Source organism: Tamandua tetradactyla, chromosome 16, assembly GCF_023851605.1.
Source record: "Tamandua tetradactyla isolate mTamTet1 chromosome 16, mTamTet1.pri, whole genome shotgun sequence".
NCBI classification, from domain to species: Eukaryota; Metazoa; Chordata; class Mammalia; order Pilosa; family Myrmecophagidae; genus Tamandua; species Tamandua tetradactyla.
The window spans coordinates 19,154,530-19,178,397 of record NC_135342.1 but is presented as its reverse complement, the minus strand read 5'-3'; the positions used below and the strand labels follow the sequence as shown (position 1 = coordinate 19,178,397).

The 23,868-nt window shown below is 37.2% G+C and overlaps 1 pseudogene; it reads right to left on the bottom strand.

Moving 5' to 3' along the window:
• Positions 1 to 2,050: 2,050 nt before the first annotated feature.
• Positions 2,051 to 3,312, bottom strand: LOC143658331 (alpha-(1,6)-fucosyltransferase pseudogene; annotated as a pseudogene).
• Positions 3,313 to 23,868: the final 20,556 nt, after the last annotated feature.

The following is a 23,868-nucleotide window of genomic DNA, read 5'->3' as shown; positions in this document are numbered from 1 at the left end:
CAAACCAAACAAACAAACAAAAAACAGGAAAAGATATATACATGGAAACATTAAGGAGGAAAACATTAATATATTTACAACCATCTCTCCATCATGGATTTAGCTTTCTTCCACAGGTATCTCTTAAATTCTCCACATAAGCAAACATTACTTCTACAATCAGAACACACACTATAATGTCATGTAAAATAAGAAATTAGTGAAATGGGCAAACACTTCAGGTCCTCTACTTTAAATTCCAAATTATCTTCCTAATTGTTTGACAAATAACACTCTCTACCTCCCACAAGGATTCCCATTTCTTGAAGCTGAATGAGAACGTGGCATAAAGGCATAAACTCAGGGAACCCAAGTTCAAATCCTAGTTCCTGATCTTCCCTGATGTTTGATTTTGGACAACTAATTTAAGGTCTTTCCGTATCATCTGTAAAACAAGAATAATAATCCTCATAACAGGTCTGTTATGAGGATTAACCTATTGATGCATACAAAGTCCTTAGAATACCTGGAACTCAACATGTTAATCAATTATTATTACTCAGTCATCAACATATGTCCCATCCAATCTCCTATTTATTCTCCAAAAATTTAAATATTTTCCTAGCAGAATTTTGCTAGCAGGTGAAAGAACTCTATTCCATTGGGAGCAGAAATGATAAACAGCATTTAAGAAATCAGGGCTGAGGGCACGTAGGAGGCTAAAGATACCACGATTGTGTCCCTGGTCCAGGACTAATACAGTGGGTGAGACCCACTCCTTACTTCTTAAAAATGGAGGAGACAGCAGGCCACAGTGGCTCAACAGGCAGAATTCTCGCCTGCCATGCCAGAGACTTGGGTTCTTTTCTTGGTGCCTGCCCAAACAAAAACAAAAACAAACAAAACAAAAAAAGAGGAGGAGATCCTGGAACAGCCCCACTTGCTGCGGGAATCTAAGAAAGGCCAGTGGCCCTCCAGCTGAGCTCTGAACCCTTCCTGGGTTCACAAAAGCTTTCAGGGACTGAGCTCTTCTCTGAGGAGAAAAAAGAATGGTGACAACCGACCACTTCACAGTATGAGCCAGGTGTCAGTTCTAAGCATTTTCTCATCTATTCATGCAATTTCTCCTAACACCCCTTCTCTGCTGCTTTCCCGATATCAGATTCTTTAGAACTTAGTGTCTCTGAATATTCTCTTTGATAACAAAAAATACCTGGCATGTGTTGTGCACTCCAAGATGTGAAAGGCTTGTATCGGACCATAAAACAAATACCAAAAATAGCTTGTTTTGATGATTGATATTCTGGGAAATGAAATGCTCTACACTGGCAGGAAACTGAAGGAAATACTGTAATTGGAAAAATAACCTGGATATTACTTTTCTTTTTCTATCTTTTTACAATTTATTTTTTGTTATCAAAGAGAATGTTCAGAGACATTAAGTTCTAAAGAACTGTTCATGGCATCATTTTACAAAAATTCCTAATGGAGTGTGAATATTTTACTTTTTGATGAATGCTTCACTTATTAATGACAAAGTGGATGAACTGATGCAATTGCTTAAAAAAATAAGACAACTTTATAAAGGAAAAAATATCCATTCTCAATCTAAAACTATTGATTGGAATGAATTCAGTGGTTGTAACATCACCATTGGTTAAAAAGTCAATTTTCTCCATAGTAGGGAGCTGCTCAGGTCTTCGCTATAGGTCACCGAAGTCTCTCAGATATAGGTATCAAGTTTGAAGTCTCACACAAAATATGTCTGTGTATTTAAGTTACATAATGGGGTAATGTTTGTTTCATGTGGACATAACCTTAAAAGATGGGGCAAATTAGTAAGCAAATTGTATATGTGAATATATTACTGGGCTTTGCATTGAGGGCATTGCAGCTCTTGAAAATGAGTAATTCCACCAATAAAGCATCTATCTTTTCCCAGTTGCTCTCAGTGAAGAGTATGTCTCTCATTTAACCACGTGATGTTAATTAAGTCATGGGCCTTCTTGGTCTACTGTTTGGCTAAGATGGTTTGAACTGAGTTTGGTTATCAATCTCTTCCACTTGAGCTTTATTTCTGAGCTTTAAGATATGTAGAGTATTTGACAGTTTCTATCTTTTCTTGGGCTTTGTAGGAGGAATATAGACCCATCCTCCCCACTTTTCTGTTGACACTTTAGAATAGCCATTCCAATGACTTCCAGTCACACCAATGATATCTTCAGGCTCCATGGGATTTTATCTACAGTTTGAAGTTGGTGAGGATAAATGACAATCTAGTTGTGGACATTTTGGCCCCCAAAATAGTAAATTTCAAACAAAGAATGGAAGTTTGCAGAAGCATCAGGAAGCGTGATTTCATAAGCAACTCGACAGACCACAGATGAAAAAGTACATACCAGGTAGTGTGCCTGGCAGAGAAAGATTACATCCTGAAGTGAATTTTCTGTGTATCAATCATGTAGTCCAGCTGACCAAGAGCTAAAGTCATTACTAATAACTTTAATACATTCATAACTGGACTACTTTGCTTTTGCCTCCTCTAATAAAAATGGGTCACCAGTAGCCAATATATACTCTTTTTCTTGCATTCTGCATGTGAGAAACTGAAATGCCAGATTCATCTGTGCATGCCTTACTAACAGACTTAAACACAGTCTCCCATAGCACCAATTCTGAGATTCTAAGTAAAGTGTTCACTGGGTAACATATGCAATCATGAAATAGTAGACCACATGATGGTTTTGACAGCCAAAGTCACAGCCTTTGATGATACTACACATGAGATTCTTGGCTTTGCTGCAGTCCTTGGAATTCTGAGCACATATTATTCTCCACTGGACTAACTCTCAGATCTTTGGCCTCGTTATCCTGCCAATCACCTGCTCCATCTGGTTGACCAAGAGAGTATAGATTTGTCTTATAGACCTTTCATCATGTCCCAAATCTGACAAAAATTCATCTCCATGTTTTTGGAATTCATTTCCTTCTCTCTCTCTCTTTTTTTAAAATTTCTTCAATTCACTCTGTAGAAAACCCAGAGCTCTTTAGCTCAATTTTCAATCCTCCTCCTCAGGATTTCATGATGTTTGCTCAGACCATACCCTTTCTGCAGCTGGCCCCTGATCAATGGGTCCTTCTGGTATTCATGGAGATTCAGCCATTCGCCTCACGTTTTAATCGGTCAAACTTTGCCAGAATCCTGTACAGTTCTCAGCTAGAGTGAGGGTGCTCATTATCTCCTAACAAATGACCACCTTTATAAAACAGCAAGGTCCCCCAGTCAAAGAGAATGAGCATAATCCAACCCCAGGAACTAGTCCATGGCTACATTTTCAGACTTCCAACTCACATTCTTGGCTTCCTGGAGATCAAAGAACCGAAAGCATCATAACTGTTTCCAGCTAGTGCAAAGGTGGTAGCCTTCATTGTTTCAACAAATGACGCTTCAGACAAATTATTTTCTCTGGTAGTCCTGTGGTGAGTCTTTCACAGAGATCCTCCTAATGCTATGAATATGAAGGTTTATTGTCCTGTGCCATATGGACTGTACATGTTTCCTTCCCCTAGAGTATAAGAAGCTGATGAAACCACATTGTATTTCCAGAAGATGACATTGCTTGAATCTGAGTTATAAAATTATCAAGCGAGGTGGGGGCAGAGGCGGTTTCCCTGTCCCCAGTCGCCACAGCGTCTCTCCTTGGAGAAGTCAGAGAGGTGACCAGGTGGACGATGCTATATCCGACTAAACTGAGAGGAAGAAACCTGAAGAACCACCGACTTAATGGAGCATTCGGTGCTACTGACTGAGGGAGTGCAAGAGGCCGGCCCAGGACTCGAGACCTGGAGGACGCCAGCCCCATTCCCCAAGGGGAGGTAGGGACCTGGTGGATGTGAGGGTGATATGAGTGCAACTTCTTTCTCCCCACTGATCACCAGGGCTGATTGGCTGATCTGGCTCGCTAGGCGTATGTCACCTTCCTCCCTCACCATTTCAAGTGCATTGCTCCGGATGCTGTGCACTTGATTCAAGAGGACCAACTTCCCAGCTAGAGGAGGACAATTCTTTGGTCAAGGATATAACGAGTAGCCACGCTCTCCTGCTCGAAACTCCAAACAATCTCTCAAGAACCTTGGATATATCTTGAAAATGTTTCTTTGACTTCAGCTTCAAACATCTCATAATCTACATCCATCCTGCTCTTGACATCATAAAGCTAATAGACTGTCTTATTTTCCAACAAACTGACTGAAATCAATGAGCCAAGGTTATTTTAAAAGCGGGGGTGTAAGTGGAGGCAACTGTCCAGATACCTAATAAATTCAACACCTGTAACATGCACTGCTGCCTTTCAACTGAGAAATAACTTAAAAGCATTTTAAACTGTATTATAAAAAAAATGAAAGAATAGTGAAATGAATCCCCATGTCTTCATCCTCCAGATTCTACAATTATCAATATATTGCCACTCTGGATTCATCTATGACTCTTTATAATATTAATGTATGAATACATACAAAATACATTTTCCATTTTAACATTTCTAACAATATTCAGTGGCATAACTTTTTTAAAAAAATTTAATACAATTTTATTGAGATATATTCACACAGCACAGAAACCATCCTAAGTATACAATCACTGGTTCACAGAATCATCATATAGTTGTACAAACAGCCCCATGATCAAATTTGGATATTTTCATTCCTAAGAAAGGAAGTAAAAAGGGAAAAGAAAACCCTCATCTTCCCGTACTTCTTCTTCCCCCCATATCATTATTTTAAACTTTTTCTATTGTATAGTATAAGATATACACAAAGCAAAGAAATAAAAAAGCAATAGTTTTCAAAGCACTCATCAAAAAGTAGTTACAGGACAAATCCCAGAGTTTGTCTTGGGCTACCATATGATTCTCTCAGATTTCTCTTTCTAGCTGCTCTAGAATATAGGAGGCTAGAAGGCTTAAATAGATTTTTTTATCACCACAACAAATTTCTTTCTTTCTTTTTTTGTGAAAAATAATGTATATATAAAAAAAGCAATAAATTTCAAAGTACAGCACCACAATTAGTTGTAGAACATATTTCAGAGTTTGGTATAGGTTATAATTCCACAATTTCAGGTTTGCTTCTAGCTGCTCTAAGATACTGGAGACTAAAAGAGATATCAATTTAGTGATTCAGCAATCAAATTCATGTGTTAAATCCTATCTTCACTGTGTAACTCCACCATCACCTGTGATCATTCTATCCCTCTCTTTAGAGGTGTTTGGGCTATGGCCATTCTAACTTTTTCATGTTGGAAGGGTCTGTCAATAATAAAGAGTAAGGAAATGGAACTATCTGAGGTTCTGGTGAGGCTGGATCCTCTAGATTTCAGGGCTTATTTGGTCCAGGGACCCATCTGGAGGTTGTAGGTTTCTGGAAAGTTACATTAGTGTATGGAAACCTTGTGGAATCTTAGATATTGACATAGGTGTTCTTTAGGATTGGCTGGAATGGTCCTGGTTGGGTTTTGGTAGGTTATGATAGGTAGCAATATTTAACTGAAGGTTACATAAGAGCAACCTCCAGAGCAGCCTCTCAACTCTATTTGAATTCTCTCTACCACTGATACTTTATTAGTTACCCTTTCCCCCCCTTTTGATTAGGGTGGAATTGTTGATCCCAAGATGCAGGGCCAGATTCATCCCTAGGAGTCATTTCCCATGTTGCCTGGATGACTCACCCCTAGAAATCATGTCCCAAGTAGGGGGGAGAGTAATGATTTCACTCCCAGAGTTGGGCTTAGAGAGAGTGAGGCCACATATGGGCAACAAAAGAGGTCCTCCTGTAGTAATTCTTAGGCATACTTATAGGTAGTCTAAGCTTCTCCACTACCTACATAAGCTTCACAAGAGTAAGCCTCAAGATCAATGGCATGGCCTATTGTTTTGGGTGTCCCTTAAGTTTGACACAGTATTAGGGGATTTCCTGATGGTGAAGTTTAATAGTTCCATATTTTTTCTCCCATGCCTCAAGGGACTTTGCCAGTACTTTTTGATTATCTGTTTAATATACTCTAGGATGTATCCAGGCATACCTGAGGCTCTACAGGATTAAAGGACTTCTTAATTATTCCTGGCACCCTGTGTTTCAATTGTTCAAATGAGCTATATAGATAGATTGAGTTAGATTATGCACTTTAGAAAATTTCTGTTCCAGGCCAAATAAACATTTCTTCCTTTGGTCTCAAAGAATATGTGTGTTCTAAAATATAGAAATTGTCTTCCTTATCCCTGTATTCTGAATTAATTTAACCCCAATCTGATTGGTTTCAATCTTATCTCTAAATATCAGGATATGTAAATATCCTGATATTTACAGCTTCTTGAAATCCAGAAATAATAGTTACCAATCTGGACTAAATATGTCAGTGTAAAAGCTTACTGACTAGGCCCCTGTTTTCTTATAAATATTTTCTAAAGGATACCATACCATTGCTGTTCTTTTGTTTCTGGCTTGTCTAGCCTCACCAAAGGTCCCACACATTCATTCACATTATTGCTTACCTCACAACTTTGTTCCTTTTTTGAAGCAGCACAGCATTTGTTCATAAGTATATATCATCATTCACCAATCTACTTCTCAGTCAGTATATCCTTCAGCCACCTGCATTCATCAGGGATCATGTATAGTGCCCAAGGTCCACAGTACATCAACACTCTCAATTTTAGATAATTTCATTGCTCCCAAGAGAAAGAAAACCAATCAACACACCCTCATCAAAGGAAATCTAAACCTCCTCTGAACTCTTGTCCCTCCCCCATTATTTACCTCTGCTGTTGCTGCAGTGGTGCTGATGTTTTCCTGTTAAACATACCCATAGCAACCAATAGTAGATCCCCCCTGGTATCCTGGACTTAAACATTCTTTGTACATGAATCATATCTTTAAAGTAGTTCTTGCAAGAACTAATTTCTATTCCTAGTGTTAAACAGTGGCACACGTATGTCTGTACCACCCTTTTCTATCTTGTTCACCTCCAATACAGGTAATATTACTTATAGAACCATGAGAGAACTGCTTTCACATCTATCTATTCCCTTACATTGGACTTCAACCTCATTAGCTAACTGTTCACCCATCTCTAACTTTTATTTGTATCTTCATGTCCCCTACATTCTGTATTATAAGCCTCTGATTTTACCTTTATGCTGGTCATAAAAGTGGAATCATGCAGTATCTATCCTTCTATATCTGGCTTATATTACTCAATATTATGTCCTCAAGGTTCATCCATCTAGTCATGTGCTCAGGATGTCATTTCATCTTACCGCTGCACAATATTCCATCGTATATATATACCACATTTTGTTAATTCATTCATCTGTTGATGGGCATTTGGCTTGTTTCCATCTTTTGTGAATTGTGAATAATGCTGCCATGAACATAAGTGTGCAAATGTCTGATTGTGTCATTGCTTTCAGCTCTTCTGGGTATATGCCAAGTAGTGCTATTGCTGGGTCATAGAGTAACTTGATACTTAGTTTCCTAAGGAACCGCCAAACTGTCTTCCACAATGGCTGCACCATTATACATTATCACAAGCAGTGCAAAAGTGTCCCAATTTCTCCATGTCCTCTCCAACATTTATAATTTCCTGTTTGTTTAATAGCAGCCATTCTTATAGGTGTGAGGTGGTATCTCATTGTAGTCTTGCTCTACATCTCCCTTATAGCCAAGGAAAATGAACATCTCTTCATGTGCTTTTGAATTATCTGTATTTGCTCTTTAGAAAAGTATCTATTCAATTTTATTCCTTTTTATACTTGGGATTTTGTTCTTTTCTTGTTGAGTTGTATGATTTCTTTGTATATACATGATATCAAACCTTTGTCCGACATGTGATTTGCAAATATTTTCTCTATTGATCTTGCTGCCTCTTCACCTTCTTGACAAAGTTTTTTGAGATGCAGAAACATTTGATTTTGAGGAGTTCCCATTTATCTATTTTTCCTTTTGTTGCTTGTGCTTTGGGTGTAAAGTGTAGGAAGCTACCTCCTATTACTAAGTCTTGAAGATGTTTCCTTACATTTTCTTCTAGAAACTTATTGTGCTAGTTCTTATATTTAGGTGTTTGGTCCACTTTGAGTTAATTTTTGTTTAGGGTTTAAGATAGGAGTCCTCTTTCATTCATTTGGCTATTGATATCCAATTCTTCCATGCTCATTTATTGAAATGACTATTTTGTCCCAGTTCAGAGGGTTTGGGGCCTTGCCAAAAATAAGCTGACCATAGATTTGGTGGTCTATTTGTACACTCTCAATTGGATCTCATTGGTCAATGCTTCTGTCTTTGTGCCAGTACCATGCTGTTTTGATACTGTGGTTTTATAATAGGTTTTAAAATCATGGAGTGTTAATCATCTCATTTTGTTCTTCTTTTTTAGGATGCTTTTAGCTATTTGGGGTCTCTTTCCCTTCCAGATGAATTTGGTAACTAGCTTTTCCAAGTCTTCAAATTATGTTGTTAGAATTTGGATTGGCACTGTGTTGAATCTGTAGACCAATAACATCCCTAGTTAAATTCATTCCTAAGTACTTAATTCTTTTAGTTGCTATTTTGAATGAAATTTTTTCCTTAACTGACTCCTCAGTTAGGTAATTGCTTGTTTATAGAAATGTTACTTATTTTTGCACATTAATTTTTGCTATCCTACCACTTTGCTGAATTTGTTTATTAGCTCTAGTAACTTTGCTGTAGATTCCTCAGGATCTTCCAAGTATAGTATCATATCATCTGCAAATAATGAGAGTTTTACTTCTTTCTTTCCAATTTGGATGCCTTTTATTTGTTTGTCCTGCTTGTTTGTTCTAGTTAGAACTTCTAGCACAATGTTGAATAATAGAATAATAATGGTGATGCTGGGCATCCTTGTCTCATTCGTGATCTTAGGGGGAAAGCTGTCAATCTCTTTCCATTGAGTATGATACTGGCTATTGGTTTTTCATATATTCCCTTTATCAGTTGAGGTAGTTACCTTTGATTTGTATCTTTTGGAGTGTTTTTATCAGAAAAGGATGTTGAATTTTGTTGAACGCCTTTTCAGTATCAATCGAGATGGTCACGTGATTTTTCCCTTTCTATATGCCAATGTGCTGTATTACGTTAATTGATTTTCTTTTGTTGAACCATCTTTGCATTACCGGTATAAGCCCCACTTTGTCATGGTATAATTCTTCTAAGGTGTTTTTGGATTTGATATACTAATATTTGTTGAGAATTTTGGCATCTATATTCATTAGGGAGATTGGCTTGTAATTTTCTTCTTTTTTTTTTTTAACTATTAACTTTCTATTTATAATTATTGTTTTGGGCATCTGCCCTTTTTTTATTAATTAAAAAAAGAATTAACAAAACAATTAGAAATCATTCCATTCTACATGTACAATCAGTAATTCTTAATAACATCACATAGTTGCATATTCATCATTTCTTAGTACATTTGCATCGATTTAGAAAAAGAAATAAAAAGACAACAGAATAAGTATTAAAACATTAATAGAAAGAAAAAAAAAACAAAAAACCTATACCTCACATGCAGCTTCATTCAGTGTTTTAACATAATTGCATTACAATTGGGTAGTATTGTGCTGTCCATTTCTGAGTTTTTATATCCAGTCCCGTTGTACAGTCTGTATCCCTTCAGCTCCAATTACCCTTTCTTTTTTTTTTTAATTAACGGAAAAAAAGAAATTAACCCAACATTTAGAAATCATACCATTCTACATATGCAACCAGTAATTCTTAACATCATCACATAGATGCATGATCATCATTTCTTAGTACATTTGCATCGGTTTAGAAAAACTAGCAACATAACCGAAAAAGATATAGAATGTTAATATAGAGAAAAAAATAAAAGTAATAATAGTAAAGTCAAAACAAAACAAAACAAAAACCTATAGCTCAGATGCAGCTTCATTCAGTGTTTTAACAAGATTACTTTACAATTAGGTATTATTGTGTTGTCCATTTTTGAGTTTTTGTATCTAGTCCTGTTGCACAGTCTGTATCCCTTCAACTCCAATTGCCCATTATCTTACCCTGTTTCTACCTCTTGCTGGACTCTGTTACCAATGACATATTCCAAATTTATTCTCGAATGTCTGTTCACATCAGTGGGACCATACAGTATTTGTCCTTTAGTTTTTAGCTAGACTCACTCAGCATAATGTTCTCTAGGTCCATCCATGTTATTACATGCTTCATAAGTTTATCCTGTCTTAAAGCTGCATAGTATTCCATCGTATGTATATACCACAGTTTGTTTAGCCACTCTTCTGTTGATGGAGATTTCGGCTGTTTCCATCTCTTTGCAATTGCAAATAACGCTGCTATAAACATTGGTGTGCAAATGTCCGTTTGTGTCTTTGCCCTTAAGTCCTTTGAGTAGATTCCCAGCAATGGTATAGCTGGGTCGTATGGCAATTCTATATTCAGCTTTTTGAGGAACCGCCAAACTGCCTTCCACAGTGGTTGCACCCTTTGACATTCCCACCAACAGTGGATAAGTGTGCCTCTTTCTCCGCATCCTCTCCAGCACTTGTCATTTTCTGTTTTGTTGATAATGGCCATTCTGGTGGGTGTGAGATGATATCTCATTGTGGTTTTGATTTGCATTTCTCTAATGGCCAGGGACATTGAGCATCTCTTCATGTGCCTTTTGGCCATTTGTATTTCCTCTTCTGATAGGTGTCTGTTCAAGTCTTTTTCCCATTTTGTAATTGGGTTGGCTGTCTTTTTGTTGTTGAGATGAACAATCTCTTTATAAATTCTGGATACTAGACCTTTATCTGATATATCATTTCCAAATATTGTCTCCCACTGTGTAGGCTGTCTTTCTACTTTCTTGATGAAGTTCTTTGATGCACAAAAGTGTTTAATTTTGAGGAGCTCCCATTTATTTATTTCCTTCTTCAGTGTTCTTGCTTTAGGTTTAAGGTCCATAAAACTGCCTCCAGTTGTAAGATCCATAAGATATCTCCCAACATTTTCCTCTAACTGTTTTATGGTCTTAGACCTAATGTTTAGATCTTTGATCCATTTTGAGTTAACTTTTGTATAGGGTGTGAGAGATGGGTCTTCTTTCATTCTTTTGCATATGGATATCCAGTTCTCTAGGCACCATTTATTGAAGAGACTGTTCTGTCTCAGGTGAGTTGGCTTGACTGCCTTATCAAAGATCAAATGTCCATAGATGAGAGGGTCTATATCTGAGCACTCTATTCGATTCCATTGGTCGATATATCTATCTTTATGCCAATACCATGCTGTTTTGACCACTGTGGCTTCATAATATGCCTTAAAGTCAGGCAGCATGAGACCTCCAGCTTCATTTTTTTTCCTCAAGATGTTTTTAGCAATTCTGGGCACCCTGCCCTTCCAGATAAATTTGCTTATTGGTTTTTCTATTTCTGAAAAATAAGTTGTAGGGATTTTGATTGGTATTGCATTGAATCTGTAATCAATTTAGGTAGGATTGACATATTAACTATATTTAGTCTTCCAATCCATGAACACGGTATGCCCTTCCATCTATTTAGGTCTTCTGTGATTTCTTTTAACAGTTTTTTGTAGTTTTCTTTATATAGGTTTTTTGTCTCTTTAGTTTAATTTATTCCTAGGTATTTTATTCTTTTAATTGCAATTGTAAACGGAATTCGTTTCTTGATTTCCCCCTCCACTTGTTCATTACTAGTGTATAGAAATGCTACAGATTTTTGAATGTTGATCTTGTAACCTGCTACTTTGCTGTACTCATTTATTAGCTCTAGTAGTTTTGTTGTGGATTTTTCCGGGTTTTCGACGTATAGTATCATATCGTCTGCAAACAGTGATAGTTTTACTTCTTCCTTTCCAATTTTGATGCCTTGTATTTCTTTTTCTTGTCTAATTGTTCTGGCTAGAACCTCCAACACAATGTTGAATAATAGTGGTGATAGTGGACATCCTTGTCTTGTTCCTGATCTTAGGGGGAAAGTTTTCAATTTTTCCCCATTGAGGATGATATTAGCTGTGGGTTTTTCATATATTCCCTCTATCATTTTAAGGAAGTTCCCTTGTATTCCTATCTTTTGAAGTGTTTTCAACAAGAAAGGATGTTGAATCTTGTCAAATGCCTTCTCTGCATCAATTGAGATGATCATGTGATTTTTCTGCTTTGATTTGTTGATATGGTGTATTACGTTAATTGATTTTCTTATGTTGAACCATCCTTGCATACCTGGGATGAATCCTACTTGGTCATGATGTATAATTCTTTTAATGTGTTGTTGGATACGATTTGCTAGAATTTTATTGAGGATTTTTGCATCTATATTCATTAGAGAGATTGGTCTGTAGTTTTCTTTTTTTGTAATATCTTTGCCTGCTTTTCCCCCAGTTTGGTATTAAAGTGATATTAGCCTCATAAAATGAGTTAGGTAAAGTTCCTTTCTCCTCAATTTTTTTGGAAAAGTTTGGGCAGGATTTGTGTCAGTTCTTTTTGGAATGTTTGATAACATTCCCCTGTGAAGCCATCTGGCCCTGGGCTTTTCTTCGTAGGAAGATTTTTGATGACTGATTCTCTTTACTTGTGATCGGTTTGTTGAGATCTTCTATTTCTTCCTGGGTCAGTGTAACTTGTTTGTATGATTTCAGGAATTTGTCCATTTCATCTAACTTGTCTGGTTTGTTGGCATATAGTTGCTCATAGTATCCTTTATGTTTTATTTTATTTCTTTAGGTTCTGTGATAATGCACTCCTTCTTATTTCTGATTTTGTTTATTTGCATCCTCTCTCTTTTTTTTCTTTGTCAGTCTTGCTAGTGGCCCATCAATTTTACTGATTTTCTCAGAGAACCAACTTTTGGTTTTATTGATTCTTTCCATTGTTCTTTTATTCTCCCATTTATTTAACTCTGCGTTAATCCTTGTTACTTCTCTTCTTCTAATTGCTTTGTGGTTAGTTTGCTGTTCTTTCTCAAGTTCCTCCAAGTGAGAAGTTAAGTTCTCAATTTTTGCTATTTCTTTCTTTTTAATACAGGCATTTAGGGCAATAAATTTCCTCTCAGCACAACTTTTGCCACATCCATAAGTTCTGATATGTTGTATTCTCATTTTCATTCATCTCCAGATAGCTACTGTTTTCTCTAGCAATTTCTTCTTTGACCCATTGGTTGTTAAAGAGTGTGTTATTTAATATCTATATCTTTGTGAAAGTTCTTGCTCTTTGATGAGTTATTCATATCCAGCTTCATCACATTGTAATCAGAGAAAGTGCTTTGAATAATTTCAATGTTTTTAAATTTATAAATACCTGTTTTGTGCCCCAGTTTATGATCTATCCTGGAGAATATTCCGTGAGCACTAGAGAAGAATTTATATCCTTTGCTTTGGGGGTGCAATGACATATATATGTCTTTTATGTCTAATTCATTATTCAAGTTGTTTAACTTCTCTGTTTCCTTGTTGATCTTCTGTCTGACTATTCTATCTATAGAGAAGAGTGGTGTATTGAAGTCCTCTAATATTACTGTTGAAGTTCTACTGCTCCCTTAAGTTTTGCCAATGTCTGTGTCGTGTACTTTGAAGCTCCTTGATTGTGAGCATATACATTTTTTATTGTTATATTTTCTCAGTGAATTGTTGCTTTAATTAATATACAGTGTCCTTCTTTGTCTCTTATGATGTCTTTACATTTAATGTCTCTTTTGTGTGATATTAGTATGCTACTCCTGCTTTCTTCTGGTTACACCTTTGTGAAAAATCTTTTTCCACGCTTTCATTTTCAATCTATTTGCATCCTTATGTCTAAGATGAGTCTCTTATAAGTAGCATATAGCTGGATTATGCTTCTTAATCCATTCTGCCAATATATATCTTTTAATTGGTAAGTTTAGTCCATTAACATTCACAGTTATTACTGAAAAGGTGTTTCTTGATTCCATCATCTTATCTTTTTTATTTTATTTGTCAGATCTATATATTCTTTTCTCTCTTTCTCTTTGTATTCTTTATATTACCCTTAGTGGTACTCTTCAATTCTCTGCCCTCCCCCAGACCTCCCTCTCCTGCCTTTTTTTTTTTCAGCAAGCAGAACTCCTTTTAGTATTTCTTGTAGGTATGGTCTCTTGTTGACATATTCTTTCAGGACTTCTTTGTCTTTAAAAGCTTTTATCTCTCCCTCAATTTTGAAGGACAATTTGGCTGGGTACATAATTCTTGGCTGGAAGTCTTTCTCTTTCAGGATCTTGATGATATCATACCACTGTCTTCTCACCTGCAGTGTTTGAATAATCTGAACTCAGTCTTATGTGGTTTCCCTTGTATGTAGTAGATTAGTTTCTCTTTCTGCTTTCAAGCTTTTCTGCTTCTCTTCAACATTTGACAGACTGATTAGTATGTGCCTTGGGAAATTAGTATGTGCCTATTTGGATTTATTCTGTTTGGAGTTCATTGGGCTTCTTTGACTTGTATATTTATGTCCTTTATGAAGGTTGGGAAGTTTTCCCCCATTATATCCTCAACTACTCTTCCTAGCACTTTACTCCTCTCTTCTCCTACTGGGACATGAATTATTCTTTTATTTGTGTACTTTGTTTTTTCTATCATTTCCCTGAGTTCTAATTCAACTTTTTCCATCTTTTTTGCCATTTGCTGTTTTAAGTCTTTGAAATCAATTATCCCATCCTCTATATCACTTATTCTTTCTTCTGTCTCTTCAAATCTGGTGTTGTGTGCCTCTAGTGTGTTTTTTATTTGCTCAGCAAAGTCTTTAATCTCTGTGATATCTTCTATTTTTCTATTTATTCTTTCAAATTTCTCTCTATGCTCCTCTATTGTCTTCTTGATCTCCTTTATGTCATTTGCTATCCCACTTGTTTTATTAACTAGAGTTGTAAGAACATGTTTGATTAGTTGTTCCATCCCTCTGGTGTTTTTAATAATTTGATCCTTAGGCAGGACTATATCTCTCTGCATTGCAATATGCTTAGTAATCTTCTGTTGTCTTTGTGGCATGTAAATATCTTGATGGATTCACTTTGGGAGTTGATTTCTTTCAGTAGTCTAAGACTTTGTGTTTGTGGTCTAGTTGTTTAGCAGGAAGCATGGCATGGGTGGAGCACTCAGTACAGTGATTTGTTTCAAGGGAAGTATAGGCACAGGTTGGGGATGTTACGCTGATGCTTATGAACATGGGCACCCAGTGGTCAGGGAGGGTGTAGCTGGTGCACTGGTCTATGGCATGGGACACTTTGTGAACATGCATAGAGCTGTGGCAGCAGGTTAGTGGTGTGCTTTCATGGATTGGTGGCAGATATGACCTGGATGCATAGGTTGGCATTTTCTCAGAGCTGGTTTCCATCAGAGGGCTGAGGCTGAGGGCCGTGTGCATGTGCAGTTCTAGTACTGCTGTAAAGTGTGGATCCCAGAGCTAAATGACATAATTGGGGGCCCATGCCGCCAGTGTGTGGGCCTGGGGGTGTTGTAAAGAGATGCTGATGCACAGAGCTCGGAGGGGGGCAGGGTGAGGCTGTGTGACACTATGGGCAGGGGGCAGGGGTAGCCTAGGTATGGAGGTTAGTGCCTGCAGCTTTTATGCACTGACAACAGATTGCAGGGAACAGGGAGGTGTGGGTAGTGCCAGGAGGGATGCAGGAGAGGTGGATTGGTCTGCACTTGGGGTGGGCATGGGGGGCAGGTATGTGCACTGGGGGCTGGTGGGGTGGGGGCACCTGGAGCATGGGGAATGGGAGTGGATGACAGGGTTGGGCTGTGTGGGGTGTGGGGTGAGTCGCTGGTCATGGGGATGTGATAGTGAATGTAGTGTGCCCAAGGAATGTGGCCTGGCTTACTTCTTAGACCTGGGCTCCAATCCGTGCACTCCTGTGGGCTCCACAGCTCCATGTCTCTGCACCAGGCTCCAGCTTTCTGCCCCTCAGTTCCTCAGCCTCTGCAACCAGGGTGCCCTATGAGATGCAGAAGGCTCTCCCAGGTCAGCTGCACTTCTGAATCACCACCTCAGTCACCCTTCTGTCCCTCTCTAACTTTTCCGTGGAACAGGCCTAATCTTGAGCTACTCTATTCATCATCTTCCCAGAAGTCACCAATACTGCTATTTTGATTTAACTTGTGGTATTAGGAACTGTGAGACCTCCAAATTTGCTCTTCCTTTTCAAGGCTGATTGGGCTATTTCAGGGTCCTTATAACTCCATGTGAATTTGATGATCAACTCTTTCAGTCATGAAAAAAAGAGCTGTTAGTATTTTGATAGATGTGTTGAATGTATAGATCACATTAAGTACCAGTGACATGTTAAGAAAATTAAGTCTCCCAATCCAATGAATATGGGATATTTTCCATTTATTTAGATCTTTTAAAAATATTTTCAGTTGTGTTTTATAGTTTTCAATGTACAAGTCTTTCATCTCCCTGGTTAAATTTGTTTCCATATATTTTATTCTTTTAGATGTTACTGTAAATGAAATTGTTTTCTTGATTTGTATTTTGATAGTATATTGCTGGTGTATAGAAATACAGGTGTAATTTGCATGCTTACTTGTACTCAGCAACTTTGCTGAATTATTTTTTTTAACACTAGTAGCCTTCTTGTGTAATCTGGGGGTTTCTATATAAAGGATCATATCTTCCATGGTTAGAGATAATTTCACTACTTCCTTTCTTATTTGGATGCCTTTTAACTATTTTATTGTCTAATTGTATTCTCCTTTGGGAAGAGAAGGTAGATGTTATAAACAGTAGCTAAGGTTTTTTTTTATGGGAATGATATGCCATATGTAAAGAAGATGGGCTAGAATATTCTGGAGAGTTCCCTCTGGGGAAAGGGAGAGGGCAAGGCCAGGAATGAATGTTCTCCAAGGAATGGTCCCCTGGGAAATCCCTAACTACTACACTTTAGGAAGTTTCTCTGTGAAACTTTTTTATTTAAATATAAACCCAGCATTGAGTTTACATAAAGTACAAAGAACAGCAGAGAAGATAAAGGAACAAATACTTGGACATAACAGTCAGAAGCAGAAAGAGGAGAGATGCATCTGAAGTGGGGAAAGAAGGAGAAAGACCCAGGTGAAGAATTCATGGTGAGCAGCCTACCAAGAGAGGAGGAATTCAGAGGACAAGAAAAGTGATAAGAATAAATGCAATGGCAGCTAGGAAAAGGTAGACAAGAAGAAAGGGTCAGGCAGAATGGCAAGAATCAGTATTGAGAGGCATGACTTACAAAAATGCAGATCTCAAAGGCTGGTGTCTTATGTGGAAAATGCTACTCTTGGAAGCTCCTGGCTTACTCACCAAAAACATGTAACCAAAATTCTGACACTAGAGTGAGCCAAGCCCCATTCCAGATCTCAGGGTTCACATCAAAAAAGAATTCAAAGATGATAGAGCCAGTACTAGTACTAAGTATTGAAATTTTTAAAGAGAGAAAGTACATTCTCACTCTTCAAAGTTAGTAAAGTGATTAATACAGATGTGCTCAAGGTAGAGACATGCCTCAAATGGACTGGGTAAGCTTGTTTTTAGGGAGGTCTTAAAAATAATTTCCCATCTCAACCTTTGAACACCAGGTGTGGTGGTTAGATTCAGGTGTCAACTTGGCCAAGTGAAGGTGCCTAGTTCTATTGCTGTGGACATGAGCCAATGGCATGTGAACCTCATCTGTTGCTGATGACATCTGCAGTTGGCTAGGATGCATGTCTGCTGCAATGAATAATGTTTGATTTAATTGGCTGGTGCTCAAATGAAAGAGACATAGTACAGCCTAAGCAGCTCAGCATACCTCATCTCAGCACTTGCAGCTCAGACCAGGCCTTTTGAGATGCAGAAAGAAATCACCCCTGGGAAAATTGTTGAAACCCAGAGGCCTGGAGAGAAGACCAGCAGAGATTGCCCTGTGCCTTCCCACATAAGAAAGAACCTCAGTTGAAAGTTATCTGCCTTTGATCTGAAGAACTATATGTTATCTAAATAAATCCCTTTTATTGAAAGCCAATCTGTCTCTGGTGTGTTGCATTCTGGCAGCTAGCAAACTAGAACACCAGGTGACTTATTTGTTTCAAGAAGAGAAAATTATCAGTTCTTGTGCCTGCTATCACATACGAAAAATTTGTTTTGGGTAGATGTTTGCCAGTAACTTATGTTAAACATAATTCATAATTTATGACCCCATGTTTTTTATTAATTAAGAACCCACGTTGGGCCCATGATTTTACAAGCTTTTTTTAAAGAAAATTATTTTACTTTATTTTTTAAAATACCATAAAACACCAAACAAATGCAAACATTCCTATTTTGATCATTCTGTTCTACACATAAAATCAATAATTCACAATATTATCACATAGTTGCATATTCATCATCACGATCATTTCTTGGAATATTTGCATCTATTCAGAAAAAGAAATAAAAAGAAAACAGAAAAAATGTTATACATACCATACCCTGTATCCCTCCTTTCATTGATCACTAGCATTTCAAACTAAATTTATTTTAACATTTGTTCCCCCTATTATTTATTTTTATTCCATATGTTCTATCATCTGTTGACAAGGTAGATAAAAGGAGCATCAGACACAAAGTTTTCACAATCACACAGTCACATTGCAAAAGCTATATCATTATACAATCATCTTCAAGAAACATGGCTACTGGAACACAGCTCTATATTTGCAGGCAGTTCCCTCCAGCCTCTCCATTACATCTTGAATAACAACGTGATGTCTACTTATTATGTAAGAATAATCTCCAGGATAACCTCTCAACTCTGTTTGGAATTGCTCAGCCATTGACACTTTGTCTCATTTCACTCTTCCCGCTTAGGTTGAAAAGGTTTTCTCAATTCCTTGATGCTGAGTTTCAGCTCATTCTAGGGTTTTCTCAATCCCTTGATGCTGAGTCTCAGCTCATTCTAGGATTTCTGTTCCACACTGGAAGGAAGGTCCACCCCCCTGGGAGTCATGTCCCACGTAGGCAGGGGGAGGGTGGTGAGTTTGCTTGTTGTGTTGGCTGAGAGAGAGGCCACATCTGAGCAACAAAAGAGGTTCTCTTGGGGGTGACTCTTGGGCCTAATTTTAAGTAGGCTTGACCTATCCCCTCTGGGGTTGTTTCATATGAACAAACCCCAAGAATTGGGGCTCAGCCTATAGCTTTGGTTGTCCACACTGCTTGTGAGAATATCAAGAATTCAACTTGGGGAAGTTAAATTTTCCCCCTTTCGCACCATTCCCCGAAGGGGACTTTGCAAATACTTTTTTTATTCACTGTTCAAATCACTCTGGGATTTACCAGGGCATCACTCTGGACAAAACAAGAAAATCTCATGTCCTACTCAAGGTTCCGTGTACTTATGGTGTTCAATTAAGCTGCCTACATGAGTTATATTAGGAAATGCACTAGTCAAAATATAAATTATGTATCAAATAAACATTTTTTTGCTTTAGTTTCATACATAAGTTGAAATTTTAAAATGTTAATTACCATCTGTTTTCAACACCCTACAGTAATGACATTCCTTTGTTCTTCCTCATGCAAAAACTTTTTTTAATTTGTACATTTAGTCACTATCATTATGCACTCTAGGCATTCCTAGATTATACCATCTCAATCTTTATCACCTATCTTTCTTTCTGATTTCATTTGTGCCCCCAGCCCTCCCCCCTCTATCATTCTCACATTCAGCTTCATTCAGTGTTCTAACATAATTGTATTACAGTTAGGTAGTATTGTGCTGTCCATTTCTGAGATTTTACATTCAGTTCTGTTGCACAATCTGTATCCTTTCAGCTCCAATTACCCAGTATCATACCTTATTTCTATTTCCTGATGGTCTCTGTTACCAATGAAATTCTCCAAGTTTATTCACTAATGTCAGTTCATATCAGTGAGACCATACAGTATTTGTCCTTTTGTTTCTGGCTGATCTCACTCAGCATAATGTCCTTAAGGTTCATTCATGTTGTTACCTACTTCATAACTTCATTCTGTCTTACAGCTGCCTAATATTCCATCGTATGTATATACCACAGTTTGTTTAGCCACTCATCTGTTGATGGACATTTTGGCTGTTTCCATCTCCTTGCAATTGTAAATAATGCTGCTATAAACATTGGTATGCAAATGTCCGTTTGTGTCCTTGCCCTCATATCCTCTGAGTAGATACCTAGCAATGGTATTGCTGGGTCATATGCCAATTCTACATTCAGGTTTTTGAGGAACCACCAAACTGCCTTCCACAATGGTTGTACCATTTGACATTCCCACCAACAGTGGATAAGTGTGCCTCTTTCTCCACTTCCTCTCCAGCACTTGTCAGTTTCTGTTTTATTGATAATGGCCATTCTGGTGGGTGTGAGATGACATCTCACTGTGGTTTTGATTTGCATTTATCTAATAACCAAGGAAGTTGAGCATCTCTTCATGTGCCTTTTGGCCATTTGTATTTTGTCTTCTGAGAAGTATCTGTTCAAGTCTTTTTCCCATTTTGTAATTGGGTTGGCTGTCTTTTTGTTGTTGCGTTGAACAATCTCTTTATAAATTCTGGATACTAGAACTTTATCTCACGTGTATTTTCCAAATATTGTCTCTCATTGGGTAGGTTGTGTTTTTACTTTCTTGATGAAGTTCTTTGATACCCAGAAGTATTTAATTTTGAGGAGTTCCCATTTCTTTCTCCCTCTCTCTCTCTCTCTCTCTCTCTCTCTCTCTCTTTCTTCAATACTCTTGCTTTGGGTGTAAGGTCTAGAAAACTGCCTCCACATATAAGATTTATAAGATATTTCCCTACATTTTCTTCTAACAGTTTTATTGTCTTAGATCTAATGTTTAGGTCTTTGATCCATTTTGAGTTAACTTTTGTATAAGGTGTGAGATATGGGTTTTCTTTCGTTCTTTTGCATATGGATATCCAGTTCTCTAGGCACCATTTATTGAAGAGACTGTTCTGCCCCAGGTGAGTTGGCTTGACTGCCTTATCAAACATCAATTGTTCATAGATGAGAGGGTCTATATTTGAACACTCCATTCAATTTCCTTGGTCAATATATCTATCTTTATGCCAGTACCATGCTGTTTTGATCACTGTAGCTTCATAATATGCCTTAAAGTCAGATACTGTGAGACTTCCAACTTCATTTTTTTTCCTCAGGATTCTTTAGCTATTCAAGGCACCCTGTCATTCCAGATAAATTTGGTTATTGGTTTTCCTATTTCTGAAAAGTAAGTTGTTGGGATTTAAATTGGTATTGCATTTAATCTGTAAATCAATTTAGGTAGAATTGACATCTTAACTATATTTAGTCTTCTAATCAATGAACACGGTATGCCCTTCCATCTATTTAGGTCTTCTGTGATTTCTTTTAACAATTTCTTGTAGTTTTATTTGTATAGGTCTTTTGTCTCCTTAGTTAAATTTATTCCTAAATATTTTATTCTTTTGGTTGCAACTGTAAATGGGATTCGTTTCTTGATTCCCCCCTCAGCTTGTTCATTACTAGTGTATAGAAACACTACAGATTTTTGAGTGTTGACCTTGTAACCTGCCACTTTGCTGTACTCATTTGTTAGCTCTAGTAGTTTGCTGTGGATTTTTCAGGGTTTTTGACATATGGTATCATATCATCTGCAAACAGTGAGAGTTTTACTTTTTCCTTTCCAATTTTGATACTTTGTATTTCTTTTTCTTGTCTAATTGCTCTGGCTAGAACTTCCAACACAATGTTGAATAACAGTGGTGATAGTGGACATCCTTGTCTTGTTCCTGATTTTAGGGGGAAAGTTTTAGCTTTTCCCCATTGAGGATGATGTTAGCTGCAGGTTTTTCATATATTCCCTTTATCATTTTGAGGAATTTCCCTTCTATTCCTTTTCTTTGAAGTGTTTTGAGCAGGAAAGGATGCTGAATTTTGTCAAATGCCTTTACTGCATCAATTGAGATGATCATGTGGTTTTTCTGCTTTGATTTGTTGATATGGTGTATTACATTAATTGATTTTCTTATGTTGAACCATCCTTGAATACCTGGGATGAATCTTACTTGGTCATGATGTATAATTCTTTTGATGTGTTACTGGATTCGAATTGTTAGAATTTTGTTGAGGATTTTTGCATCTATATTCATTAAAGAGATTGGTCTGTTGTTTTTTTTTTTTCATATCTTTGTCTGGCTTTGGTATGAGGGTGATGTTGGCTTCATAGAATGAGCTAGGTAACTTTCCCTCCTCTTCATTTTTTTGAAGAGTTTGAGCAGGATTGGTACTACTTCTTTCTGGAATGTTTGGTAGAATTCACATGTGAAGCCATATGGTCCTGGACTTTTCTTTTGGGGGAGCTTCTTAATGACCGATTCAATTTCTTTACTTGTGATTGGTTTGTTGAGGTCGTTTATTTCTTCTCAAGTCAAAGTTGGTTGCTCATGCCTTTCTAGGAAGTTGTCCATTTTGTCTACATTGTTGTATTTATTAGCATAAAGTTGTTCATAATATCCTGTCATTACTTCATTTCTGTAGGGTCAGTGGTTATGTCTCCTCTTCCATTTCTGTTCTTATTTATTTGCATCCTCTCTCTTCTTCTTTTTTTCAGTCTTGCTAAGGGTCCATCAATGTTATTGATTTTCTCATAAAACCAGCTTCTGGTTTTGTTGACTTTCTCCATTGTTTTCATGTTCTCAATTTCATTTATTTCTGCTCTAATCTTCATTATTTCTTTCCTTTTGCTTGCTTTGGGATTAGTTTGCTGTTCTTTCTGTACTTCTTCCAAGTGGACAGTAAATTCCTTGATTTTTGCCCTTTCTTCATTTCTGATACAGGCATTTAAGGCAATAAATTTCCCTCTTAACACTGCCTTTGCTGCATCCCATTAGTTTTGATATGTTGTGTTTTCATTTTCATTTGCCTCGAGATATTTGCTGATTTCTCTTGTAATTTCTTCCTTGAACCACTGGTTGTTTAAGAGTGTGCTGTTGAGCATCCACATATTTGCGAATTTTATGGCACTCTACCTGTTACTGATTTGCAACTTCATCCCTTTATGATCTGAGGAAGTGTTTTGTGTGATTTCAGTCTTTTAAAATTTATTGAGACTTGCTTTGTGACCCAGCATATGGTCTATCTTTGAGAATTATCCATGAACACTTGAGAAAAAGGTGTATCCTGCTGTTGTGGGTGTAATGTCCTATAAATGTCTGTTAAGTCTAACGCATTTATTGCATTATTCAAATTCTCTGTTTCTTTATTGATCCTCTGTCTAAATGTTCTGTCCATTGATAAGAGTGGTGAATTGAAGTCTCCAACTATTATGGTAGATGTGTCTATTTCTCTTTTCAGTGTTTTCATTGTTTGCCACACGTATCTTGAAGCATTATGGCTCAGTGCATAAATATTTACGATTGTTATGTCTTCTTGCTGGATTGTTCCTTTTTATTAATACATAGTATCCTTCTTTGTCTCTTTTAACTGTTTTACATTTGAAGTCTAATTTGTTGGATATTAGTATAGCTACTCCTGCTCTTTTCTGATTGTTATTTGCATGAAATATCGTTTCTCAACCTTGCACTTTCAACCTATGTTTGTCCTTGGGTCTAAGATGTGTTTTCTGTAGACAGCATACAGATGGGTCCTGTTTTTAATCCATTCTGCCAGTCTGTCTTTTGATTGGGGAGTTTAATCCATTAACATTTAGTGTTTTACTGTATGGGTAGTACTTTCTCTTCATGTTTCTTCATTCATGAAGCTCCCCTGGGGGTGTTGTCCTTCTTCCTCTCCAGTGCTCACTGACTGGTGGACTCTGCTTTTGTGGCTCTTTCAAACATGCTTGCTTATTTTAAAGGATTCCAGCAAACTAATCAAGAC